The sequence below is a fragment of the Ictidomys tridecemlineatus genome, chromosome 11, assembly GCF_052094955.1.
Source record: "Ictidomys tridecemlineatus isolate mIctTri1 chromosome 11, mIctTri1.hap1, whole genome shotgun sequence".
In the NCBI taxonomy this organism is placed as follows: domain Eukaryota; kingdom Metazoa; phylum Chordata; class Mammalia; order Rodentia; family Sciuridae; genus Ictidomys; species Ictidomys tridecemlineatus.
Window position 1 is genome coordinate 117267641 of NC_135487.1, and position 10597 is coordinate 117278237.

At 36.9% G+C, this 10597-nt stretch overlaps 1 long non-coding RNA gene across 2 annotated transcripts; it reads right to left on the reverse strand.

The window, feature by feature from the left end:
* Positions 1–1612: 1612 nt before the first annotated feature.
* On the reverse strand, positions 1613–9911 carry LOC144368334 (uncharacterized). Of its 2 annotated transcripts, XR_013428127.1 has the most exons (5): positions 9327–9911; positions 8996–9179; positions 5618–5797; positions 3316–4536; positions 1613–1880 (listed from the first exon to the last, which is right to left on the reverse strand). It is a non-coding gene; the product is annotated as an uncharacterized LOC144368334 (long non-coding RNA). The 2 variants fall into 2 exon arrangements; XR_013428126.1 differs by lacking the exon at positions 1613–1880 and having other exon boundaries at positions 2210–4536.
* Between the last annotated feature and the right edge of the window lie 686 nt (positions 9912–10597).

The following is a 10597-nucleotide window of genomic DNA, read 5'->3' on the forward strand; positions in this document are numbered from 1 at the left end:
CTGAGGGAGCTGGGAGGAGAAGGCAAAACAGCCGACAAAGTGTGATTTCAGGGAGAGCGCCATGTGTTTAAAGGATAATTTTTATAGTATTTGGACACTGAGTTGGCTCTGCGTCAGTGTGGCAGTTACAGAGAAGAGCAGGACAGCAGCTTTGGATACAGAAAAGTGTTCAGAGTGAAAACCACAGGAGTGAGTCAACCTTATGCATAACCAAAGTCGAATTTTACACTCTCCTATCAAGTGAATATAGCTTCCTGCATGTGGAAGGTCCCAGAGAACTTGTGCCTTCTACCTACACAATATTTTGATATGTTGTTTCTGTGTGTGTAGCTGCTGTTTTTGCTATAGCAGAACTGTCCAGGATCTTGGAATAACACTTCAGAAAGAAGTTACTCATGTCATTCTCATTTTAGTTCTTTCAAAGGAACAAGTGACTCTTTTAAAGGAGAAAGTCCCCAAGTCTTCTCAGACAGATGATAAAAATGCTCAACAGAAAACAGGCAATTCAGAGTGGTTTAGCAAGGGAAACCAGTGACACCAGCAGATGGTTTTTACCTTTGCAGCTATTTTGGCCTGTTTATGTGCTCTTTTTGTCTGAAAATTACCCTCCCATGATGATTCCCTGGGGGCCAGTGATTCAAGTGATGCTTTTCTTCATCATGATGCTCTTCACTATTTCCTACAACTGAATTTATTAAACCCCCTTTAGATATTAGGCAGTTCTATCTCATCCATTAAAAACTGTAGCCTATCATGGCACAGAGAAAATATCGGTATGAATTTAGAAAGATCTCATGCATTTCTTTAAAGAAATGGCCTGCCCAGGTATTCTTATCCATGAAACAAAGTGGCCCCCATAAAGTAGATCTCACAAGGAGCATGCTAGTTGTTTAACTGGGCAGAGGGTAAAATGTCCTTTCTTCCCCACATGAACAGAAACTGGAAACAACTGGTGAGTGCTGGTAAATTTCAGGTATACCTACCTCCCATTACATGGCTGCTTCCCAGGCACAGTGATTTACTTCCCAATACGCCTTTCATAGAAAACATATTCATTCCTCTTCAGGGAAGAAAGACAACCCTGTCATACATCTTGGAACTCCATACATCTAGGAACTACACAGGACCCTCCATGCCTGCTCCTATCACTTAACCAGGGAAAATTCTCTCCATGTCACTTCTTAAGTATTAAAGTGTACCCTACATCCCACCCTCAGATTTTACTACTTCAACTCCCTAAAACAAACCCTGAGAGTGACTTTTGAAAGTACACTCATAAACATTCCCTGTTTAGATGCTACAGCTATCATGCCATGTGCATTTTAAGCAATATTTTTGAGAAGAGAAAACATAACCAGAAAAGATAAATCTCCCTTGGCCCACAATTAAATCAGCCTGCAAATTCCTTAAAAGTTTTCTTTCTTAGGCCATGCTCTTTTCAATTTCACAAACTTGCACCTGTCACACTCTCCTTCCTGAAAGTATGTTAGGTATTTGCTGCCTGCCATCTTAAAGGCACATGCCTGGTTCAGGAAGGAACATATGGGATAGTATGACCTCTGCCTAGTGGGTGAATCTACTGTCCTCCCACTTAGGCAGTCTCCATCATTCAAGACCACACACAAGATGCAGATACCAGGAGAGAAGGTACAAATATCACTTGCCTAATGGAATCTCTCATGAGCTGGGCACCTTGGAACATCTTTCTGTGAGCAGGGCCTCTGGGCACCTTACAAAATGCTCTGCCAACTTGTGCTCTTCAGCCAGTTCCTCTGGATGGCCCTCAGGGTCATGCTGGATAAGGAGGTCCTTGATATGCCTACTGAGGAAGAAAGAAGCATCTTCATCTTCCTGCAGCTTCAGGGGGCCAATTCTGGTGCCTGAAATTCAATCAGCAAATTAAAATCCCTAAGGTAGGATACAAGGGGAAATTTATAACTAGAACTCAATGAATGATGGGATAGTAGGATTTGGACACAGATTTCTATGACAATATCCCTTTGAAGCCTTCAAACCAATATTCTGGTACTTTTGGAGCAATTGTTCACACATTCTTGCACTTGCCAGTTTACCTCCTGCAGACTACTACACACCCAATGTTGGTACTTCATCTACTTTCTTGGTACTTTTCTTTTGATACTATTAAAAAATACATTTGTACATGTGTATATATTTATACATTTAGGCATATAAATGTATATGTATACACATGTACACGTACATATGTATAGATAAAAACATACATAAGTACAGATATATATCTAACTGCATTCCTTGCTTTGAGAGCCCTACTACAAAAGATGAAGTATGTGGAAGGAAGTCTGAATTTAACCCTGCATTTAGACTCTACATGAGAAGGTGGATGGGACCTGGGTACAGGAAATCCCGAGACTGATTCATTCAGAGTGACTCTACAAGTACCAAAAGGAAAACAAACTTATGTGGGGAATGACATTGCTGTTTGGGTGAATGGAATTGGTAGTAATCAGCAGCTTGTGTGTACAGGGTCGTGTTTCTCTCTGTCCTTCCACCTGGGTTGAGCTTGGAGACAAAGTGCTGTGCCAGCCTGTTCCTATCAGCAATTTGCTCTCAGAGGACCTTCCCCAGGGGACTGTCAGAGTCTTCCATGTGAGGAAGTCCTTGAGATGCTGACTGAGGAAGAATTAGGCATCTCTCCCTTCCGGGGACTGCTGGGGTAACTGGGTGACAGCTCTCAAGCCTGAGCATGACTTAGAACAAAGAATTTCCTGACGCAGGTAGAAAGGAATGCATCAGAATGCATGCAGCATTGAGAAGCAATAAGGATTTGAGAGAGGTGTTTCTGAAGACATCATGAGGAGTCCTTCAGTGCAATTCTGACTCATTTAATGCCAGAAGTCCATGAGCATTCATAGTTTACTTGAACTCTATTTCAGTAAGTTCAGAAATAATAAGTTTTGACCTTTAATACAGGAATATTGAAGAAAGCAAGCAATATCCTTTAAAAACACACTTTGAAACTCTGTGCAATACGTACAAACATACAGAAGACCAATTTTTCCCTGGATCTGGAGGGAAGAATATATACAATCAACATATCACATTGGTTAGCTCAGCACCCCTGGATGATCAGAATTACCTGGGGGCATTGGCTCCTGTCCTTCATCCTTACCATGTTATTTATTTCCTGCCAATAAAACCAGACTGGGCCAGCCACATTAAACTACTCCTGCTTTACACATTGCAAACACGAGCATAGAAATGTTCTCTGGGTACACTGGGATGTCCTGAGAAGAATACTGAAGGAGAACTTAAAAGAAGGTACCCTGCACTTACCATAAAAACTGGCCTTGTTTTGGAGACCAGGTGAGTAGGCAGTCCTGTTCTGATAAATTATTGACCCAGATCCTGTCTCTGAACTCTGGAAAAAATCAAGCATGCACTTTTTTCCCCCCAAGAGATTCTGGTAAAAGTGCCTAGCTGCCTTCTAAAACACATGGGTAAGTTCCCTCAGCAGACACTTTGTTTCATGTTGGTTCTAGAAAAGTCACTGAAAATAGATTTAGATGGAATATGCAAACTCTCACAAAGGAAACATTTATTGGTGTGCCATTGACACAGTATCCTTGGCTATTAATGGATTTTGCAGGTGACAGGGTAAAGCCTTATCTTCAGGGAAAATGCCATACATAGGCAATGAGAATTTGGGACTGGAGCTTAGAGCCAAGCAAACATGGTACCATCTTGAAACATATAAGCGATTTTGCTGTCCTTCTTGGATAGCCACAAATGTTCAAAAAACACTGCGGAGAATTGATATTTTAACAGGACAAGTAGAGGAGAAATAAGAGGACCCACTGCAAAAGAGTCTTTTGGATAGATGATTAGGCATCTGCATGCTAAAGAACTAAATGAGATTCTTTGAATACATTCACTCTCCTCATCCCTGCCTGCAAAGTTCCATAACTTGCATTTGCCAGTGAGTGCCAGGAGGGACAGGTGGGGCTAAAAGTTGGAAGAGTGCAAGCTACCTGACCCACCCAATGCCTGTACTTCAGACCTTGTCCTAGTGTTTGACTCATACCAATGAGTAACTATGGGACCTGCCTGCAGGGAGATCTCTCTACCCACATAGAGGGTTGAAATTGAAGAATAGGGAGGCTACCTGGGAACCCCCCAGGAGCCACCTTTTTCTTTTTAATTTTTTTAATAATTGTAGATGGACAGTTTTATTTGTTTTGTTTTTATGCTCTAATCTCTTTAGTTTTTTATGCAGTGCTAAGGATCAAACTCAGTGCCTCACACACATAGCCAAGCACTCTGCCACCAAGCTACAGCCCCATTCCACCACCTTTTTCATGGAAGCAGTGTATTCATTGGCCCCATCCAGAGTAGAGTAAACCACATGTTCCTCAGAGAGGGAGGCTGGACTCTTGCTTGGGAGGCCAGAAAAGTGAGACAAGTCATGACAGCTGGAATGAGCCCAAAGCACCTCTTTCAATGAGTCCATCAGCACTTCATTCATATCCTCCTCCACTTGCAGCTCCATGCAGAGACCTGTATGATATACAAAACAATTACATGGCTGCATTTTCTTAGTTTCAGAAGAGTATATCACTGCAGTGTTTTGTACAAACACTAGTTTTTCCTATACTTACACACAAAAAGCAACCTTCAATGACAATAAATATACTCTACGTGAATGGCAGTAGTGATAATGATTTATATGCTACATTCAAAGTTAGTAACATGAAACGCAAAAGTACTAAAAGAAATGATCTGAGCAAGTTTGACAGCCAGAATCGAAGATTATTGTCTTATATCATCTTGTTATTCTGAATAATTGTAATATATGTGTGTGAGGTTGTATGTTCTGAACTTAGTCCTATCAACAAAATTAATTATTTGATGGAATTAATTATTTTGAGTTTCAAAATTCACAGGCAGGGATAGAAACATTTTTATATGCAGATCTAGCTTCCAGGCCACAGGTCAGAATACCCAACATCACATTTAATTCCCATTAGTAGTCCAGTCATTATTTTATTATGATTATACAGTCTTGTAAAATGTCCTTTTTATGAAATGCAATCCATTTTCATCTAATAACATTTTAGATGCCAAGTATTTAGAAGTGACTCTGAAGAACAAAATTATTTCCTGAAAATGTTCATACTAACATACAAATTAGCACCAGACTGAAGACAAGGACAAAACAAAATCAAATATAAAGACTGGATTTTAAATGCCACTACTAATACCACATTAATTTTGAATATTCCTATTTGTACTGGAGTATTCATTACAAAAAGAACATTTCTAGTTTAACATCTTCAGAATAAAGTTTTAAATACCAATCCTTAAAATAGTTCATTTGAAAATATATAGAGAAATGTAATAAGCATGCATAAATGTTTTTTCATCAGATTTGATTACATACTTATTGTAGATATTTGTAAGTTATTCACCCCTGATTATCAGTAAAGTTTGCTAGATGTCATGAAGTAAAAGATCCGAAAAAAGATTCTAGAATAAACACTGCCACTGGAAAAGACACTGAAAAGCAGCCGTTTGCAACATTTTGAAAATCTGTTTTCATATTTCAGTTTTATAAGAAGTAGTTTTAAGTATTACATACATGATGATAAAGTTATACTTGTCTCATGTAGTCCTGAATTTGGTACAAAAGAAACTACGTTAAAATCACATCAAGGGCTGGGGATGTGGCTCAAGTGGTAGCGTGCTCGCCTGGCATGTGTGCGGCCCGGGTTCGATCCTCAGCACCACATACAAGCAAGATGTTGTGTTCGCCGAAAAACTAAAAAATAAATAAATAAATAAATATTTAAAAAATTCTCTCCTCTCTCTTTTTTTTTAAAAAAAAAAAAAATCACATCAAATCTCAGATCGAGAAAAGTAGTTTTGTTTTGTTTTTTCCTTTTGATAAGTGAGCATGTGTTTTGCAATCTCTCAATTCACAGGAGTACAAAGTTAGACCCTGAACATGTCTTGTGGCTGTCTTTGCCTTCCTTCAGAGCTCCCAAATCACAATGAAGTACATTGTAACACAGTAGTGAGGTTCAATAGTTGAACACCTGCAAAATAGGACTGATTAATTGGTTAAAATGTAATCATATTTGTCAATATAATTTAAGATTAAAAATAATTCTCATATCTTACTACTGATTTTCAATATAGCCCATCATTTTGATTCTTCAATACTTGGTATATTTTTCATAAAAAAACATATTGGGAAAGGAAAGTTTCATTGAGATAAGGACAAGAACAAAAATTATTGAGCTCTGTGGAAACTTTGATGATAAAACAGACAACAGTTCAAGCACCTCTTACTTTCTTAGCTAAAGGTACTATTGATGAGCACATCAGGTACTAGGAAGGTCAAAGTGCATTGTGCTAACAGACATGAGAGTTGTATTTAAGGTAGTGTGTTAATAAGCACTGAAGAAATCCATTAGTAACTACAATGAGGTTTTAGTCAAAGGGAGTAATTAATAGAATTATGAATAATGGTTGTTATGCAATTCAACCCTAGAAAATGATATTGAATATGAAAAGACAGACTTGATATTATACAATAATGTAGTGTTTGGCAAGTGTCAACGTTAGACTAAAAAGGAGTTGATTGTGTATATCTCTAAGTTAAATACTATTGCCTAATTGTTGAGTGACTTCTACAAGTGTTTTGTTTGTAAAAAGGTTATTTTTTTTTTCTTTAAAAGTGGGAAGACACAAATTGCTATTTGCTTACTGTATTTCAAACTTTCACAAATAGTGAGGATGGGGGTTAAGAGCATAATGTTGGATAAAATGTTCAAATGTTCTAATAAAGACCAAAAAAATGTAAATAAATCTACAAGTGCTGCAAGACTACTTATTTCTCAGTTCAGAGACTGATTTTATGACATCAATGACAGCTCATTGTAAAAAAAAAAATTGAAGACTAACTCTGATAATAGGAATTTCTTAGAAGATACTGAAATTGCTCTTTTCCTTCATTTAATATAATTGATTCACTTTCTGCATTCCCTTCTGCTTTCTACCTTCCTTTAAATACATTAACAGATTAAATATATTAACAGACTTTCCCACGAAATATATTAACAGATTTGCCATTCTTATTGACTTTCTATTCTCATTTAACATCCCCCAGCCTTCAGTGCCAAAAGGAAGCACTAAAATAACAAAATGCTTGGCTCCAGAAATTACTCTAGGCAACAACCTTTATCTTCTGTCCATTCTTTTTCAGTTCATCTCCCATTGACCATGAGCAGTCTTCCTCCTTTCTTTTGACATCTTAGAGACTTCACTGGCTTTGAATCAGCTTCTACCCAGGTGGGAGCTATAAAACTACCCCAGTAATCACAGAGGACTGTGTAAAGGCAAATTCAAAACCTTTTTCACGGTGAGGAAGAGATGAAAGGCTTAGAACCCTCATAAATTAATAAATTCTTCTAATCACAATTCTGAAATAGTATTCTTCCTTTATATTTATATTTGTCTTTCCAGAGCTCAGATCTTCAACAATTATTATAATAGTATACTTATTATTCATTTCCTCCTCAATTCACTTAACTACATATACACACATACAATAAAGGACTCTAATAACTCTATCAATGCAATTTTCACAGAGAGTATACCCGATTGCATTATTGTCATTAAAATCATTTAATATCACTCTTTGTTTTTAGAAAAATTTTATTTGGGGGGATTGGTGTTTCATGACTTGGATCCTTTTCACTAATTGGACCTGCTTCTTTGCACTTTAAAACAAAAATGCTAATTCTAGTGTTGCAAACCACTTTGGGTTCTCTAGATGGTCAAGCTTGGGTATTTCTGTGCACCTTCAGTCCCTTACTCCGTAATATGGCATTTCCAATGACTTATAATTCCTGCCTCATACCATGTCATTGCCTGACTGATTCCTACCTAGCTTTCTAAAGTGAGTCTATCAGTGAGATGTTCTGATAACTGGTGCTTACAATTCGCTCAGTTGCTCTATCTAGGTGATTCTATGGCACTCTGTTAATTCCCATCCAACAGATACAGAACGTGCACAAATTCTTTTTCTGCTTGCCACTTTATGCAACTATACCACACACCACCTGAGGGTCTTACATCTTGTATGTTTGAATTCCAAGCACTTTGTCACAGTAAGTGCACAAAAAATGTTTGCCAATTGCGTGCCATAAACTCCAGATACTAAATTTAAAATTTCATATATGGAATTTCAAACTTAAATTTGAAAATATGAATATTGATGTTAGGACAAAGTTTCCCTTTTAGAGTCTTTCTATTTGACGAACTGGATTCTAAACTGGATATCAGAGCTCTTGGAACATGAGGCAACAACAAAAGCCAGGGACACTTAATACAGGAACTTTTCTCTACCTACTGGACTTCCAGAATACATCTCTGTGTTCTATAGATCAAACAAAGCTCCCAAATACATAGCAATTCTGGATGTTGAGAAACTTTAAAAAAGGAATGTCCAAAAGAATATCATTTGAACAAAACACAGAAGTCAAGGGGAAGAGAAAAGGACGAATAGCCAATAGTAGTGAGTGACATCTAATATTATGATGATAAAATGGAGACAAAATAGTCTTTATGCTCATTTATGATATGAAAATACTACAGTTTATATAGCGTAAGGATGAGAGATTAAATAGAATATCAAGCATAACAGACAGAAGAAGCAATTTAAAATCATGACTACACAAGGTATTTGTGACTAAATTATTAAAGACATCTTATTCAGCTTTACATGGTTTCCTTTATTTTGGTAATTTAGCTCAATGTCAGTATTTCCCTTCAAATTACTGAAAATAACTTTAAAACACGTTGGAAGATATTAAACAGTTAAAAGCATACTCTACTTATAATTCTTACTAATTCCACACTTAAATGTATGACTTGTAAAGTTGTTAGTACGTATTATATTAGAAACAAAAAGTTGTCGCCCACATCTTTCTCTAGCTGGGCCCAGTTTTACCTTAGAAATTGTATTATTTTAGGACGTCAACTGAGTGGTCCTCCCAATTATGCAACAGTGTGACGAAAAATCACGCTTCTGTGAATGGGGACAGAGATACTTGACCTTCAGTGTTCTGACTGAAGCTTCTCTGACCACTAGTCCCTTTCTGTGCAGAAATGATTGTAGAAAAAGGACAAGGAGCCTGCTGGGAATAAAAGGAACAGAGTTCAGGAGTCAACATCCAGAGCCCACAGAGACTCTAAATTTCAGAGCTACTTCCAGCAATAGAGCCTAGAAGCATTTGAATATGGAAACTTGTGTGCAGCATACTTTGAGCTCATCAACTTACATTTGTGTATTCTTTAGAATGGAAAAACCTCCAAACTAATAGAATTCTGGAATTTGTGAGGTCCAAAACAGTTGATATTAGACTTCTTGGCAAAAAGGAGAGAACTCATGCCATTAATTGGGCAAGTACAATATTCAACGGTATTTGTACCACCAAACTTGTGAAGCAGTTCATGCAGCTTGTGCTGAAGGGGAAAAATAGCATTTGTAACATTCATTTCCAGATATGAAATACTTTTACTACAAAGACATCTGTCTCTGCATAACAAAGTTATAAATCATCTGGGGAAAAATTATTTCCTGTAACTCTACCTTGTATGGATGCTAAAGCATCAATCATTTTTCTTCTACAAATGCTATTTTGGTTCCAATATTAATAAATATAAACCTATTTCCTCTGTTGACCTCTCAGTCATGTTAAAACAACTGCTGCCTTAGCAATGCTTTTCTCAGACAGCACGTACATCCTAGCCAAGCTAGATTAATTTTATCTGCTTTCCTGTTTCTCTTTAACACAGTACAATAAATTAATTCAATATGAAGTAAACTTTAACATATCCAAAATTTTGTACATGTAACAGATACAGTATTTGTAAACTTGTTTTTGAGGGAAAAAGTAGCTTAAATTTTAGTTTTTTCAGTCCACTTAATCTGTATTAATTACTACATTCTTACTTTGAAGCTTAAAAGCAGGCAATATGTACACGAATGATCATGGTTATTCTAACAAAAGTTTATTTACAAAAACACTCATAACAGGTCAGATTTGAACTGTGGGCCCACTTTTTTTATCCCTGTCATGTATTAAAAAACTGGGAAATAATACATAAAAGAACGTGCAGTAAAGCAAACCATGACTAATACAAGTAACTACAAAAAATTTCTAGGACATAAAGTATATTTACCTCAGATTTGTTATTATTATCTCATAATTAAGTGGCCTACAAATGGTTGAATAATGGAAATACTCTACCAGCATGCAGGTAATTCTAACCTAGTTCAGTGAAAATCATATTGCCTCTCAAAAATTCTTTGTTGGGGCTGGGGATGTGGCTCAAGTGGTAGCGCACTCACCTGGCATACACAGGGCACTGGGTTCGATCCTCAGCACCATATAAAAATAAAATAAATATGTTGTGTCCACCTAAAACTAAAAACTAAATATTAAAAAACTCTCTCTCTCTCTCTTTCTCTCTTTAAAAAAATTCTTTGTCAAAGCTCTAAACAATTGCTTTGGCTATTGTTGAATTTTAATAGTATACTTGCAATTTT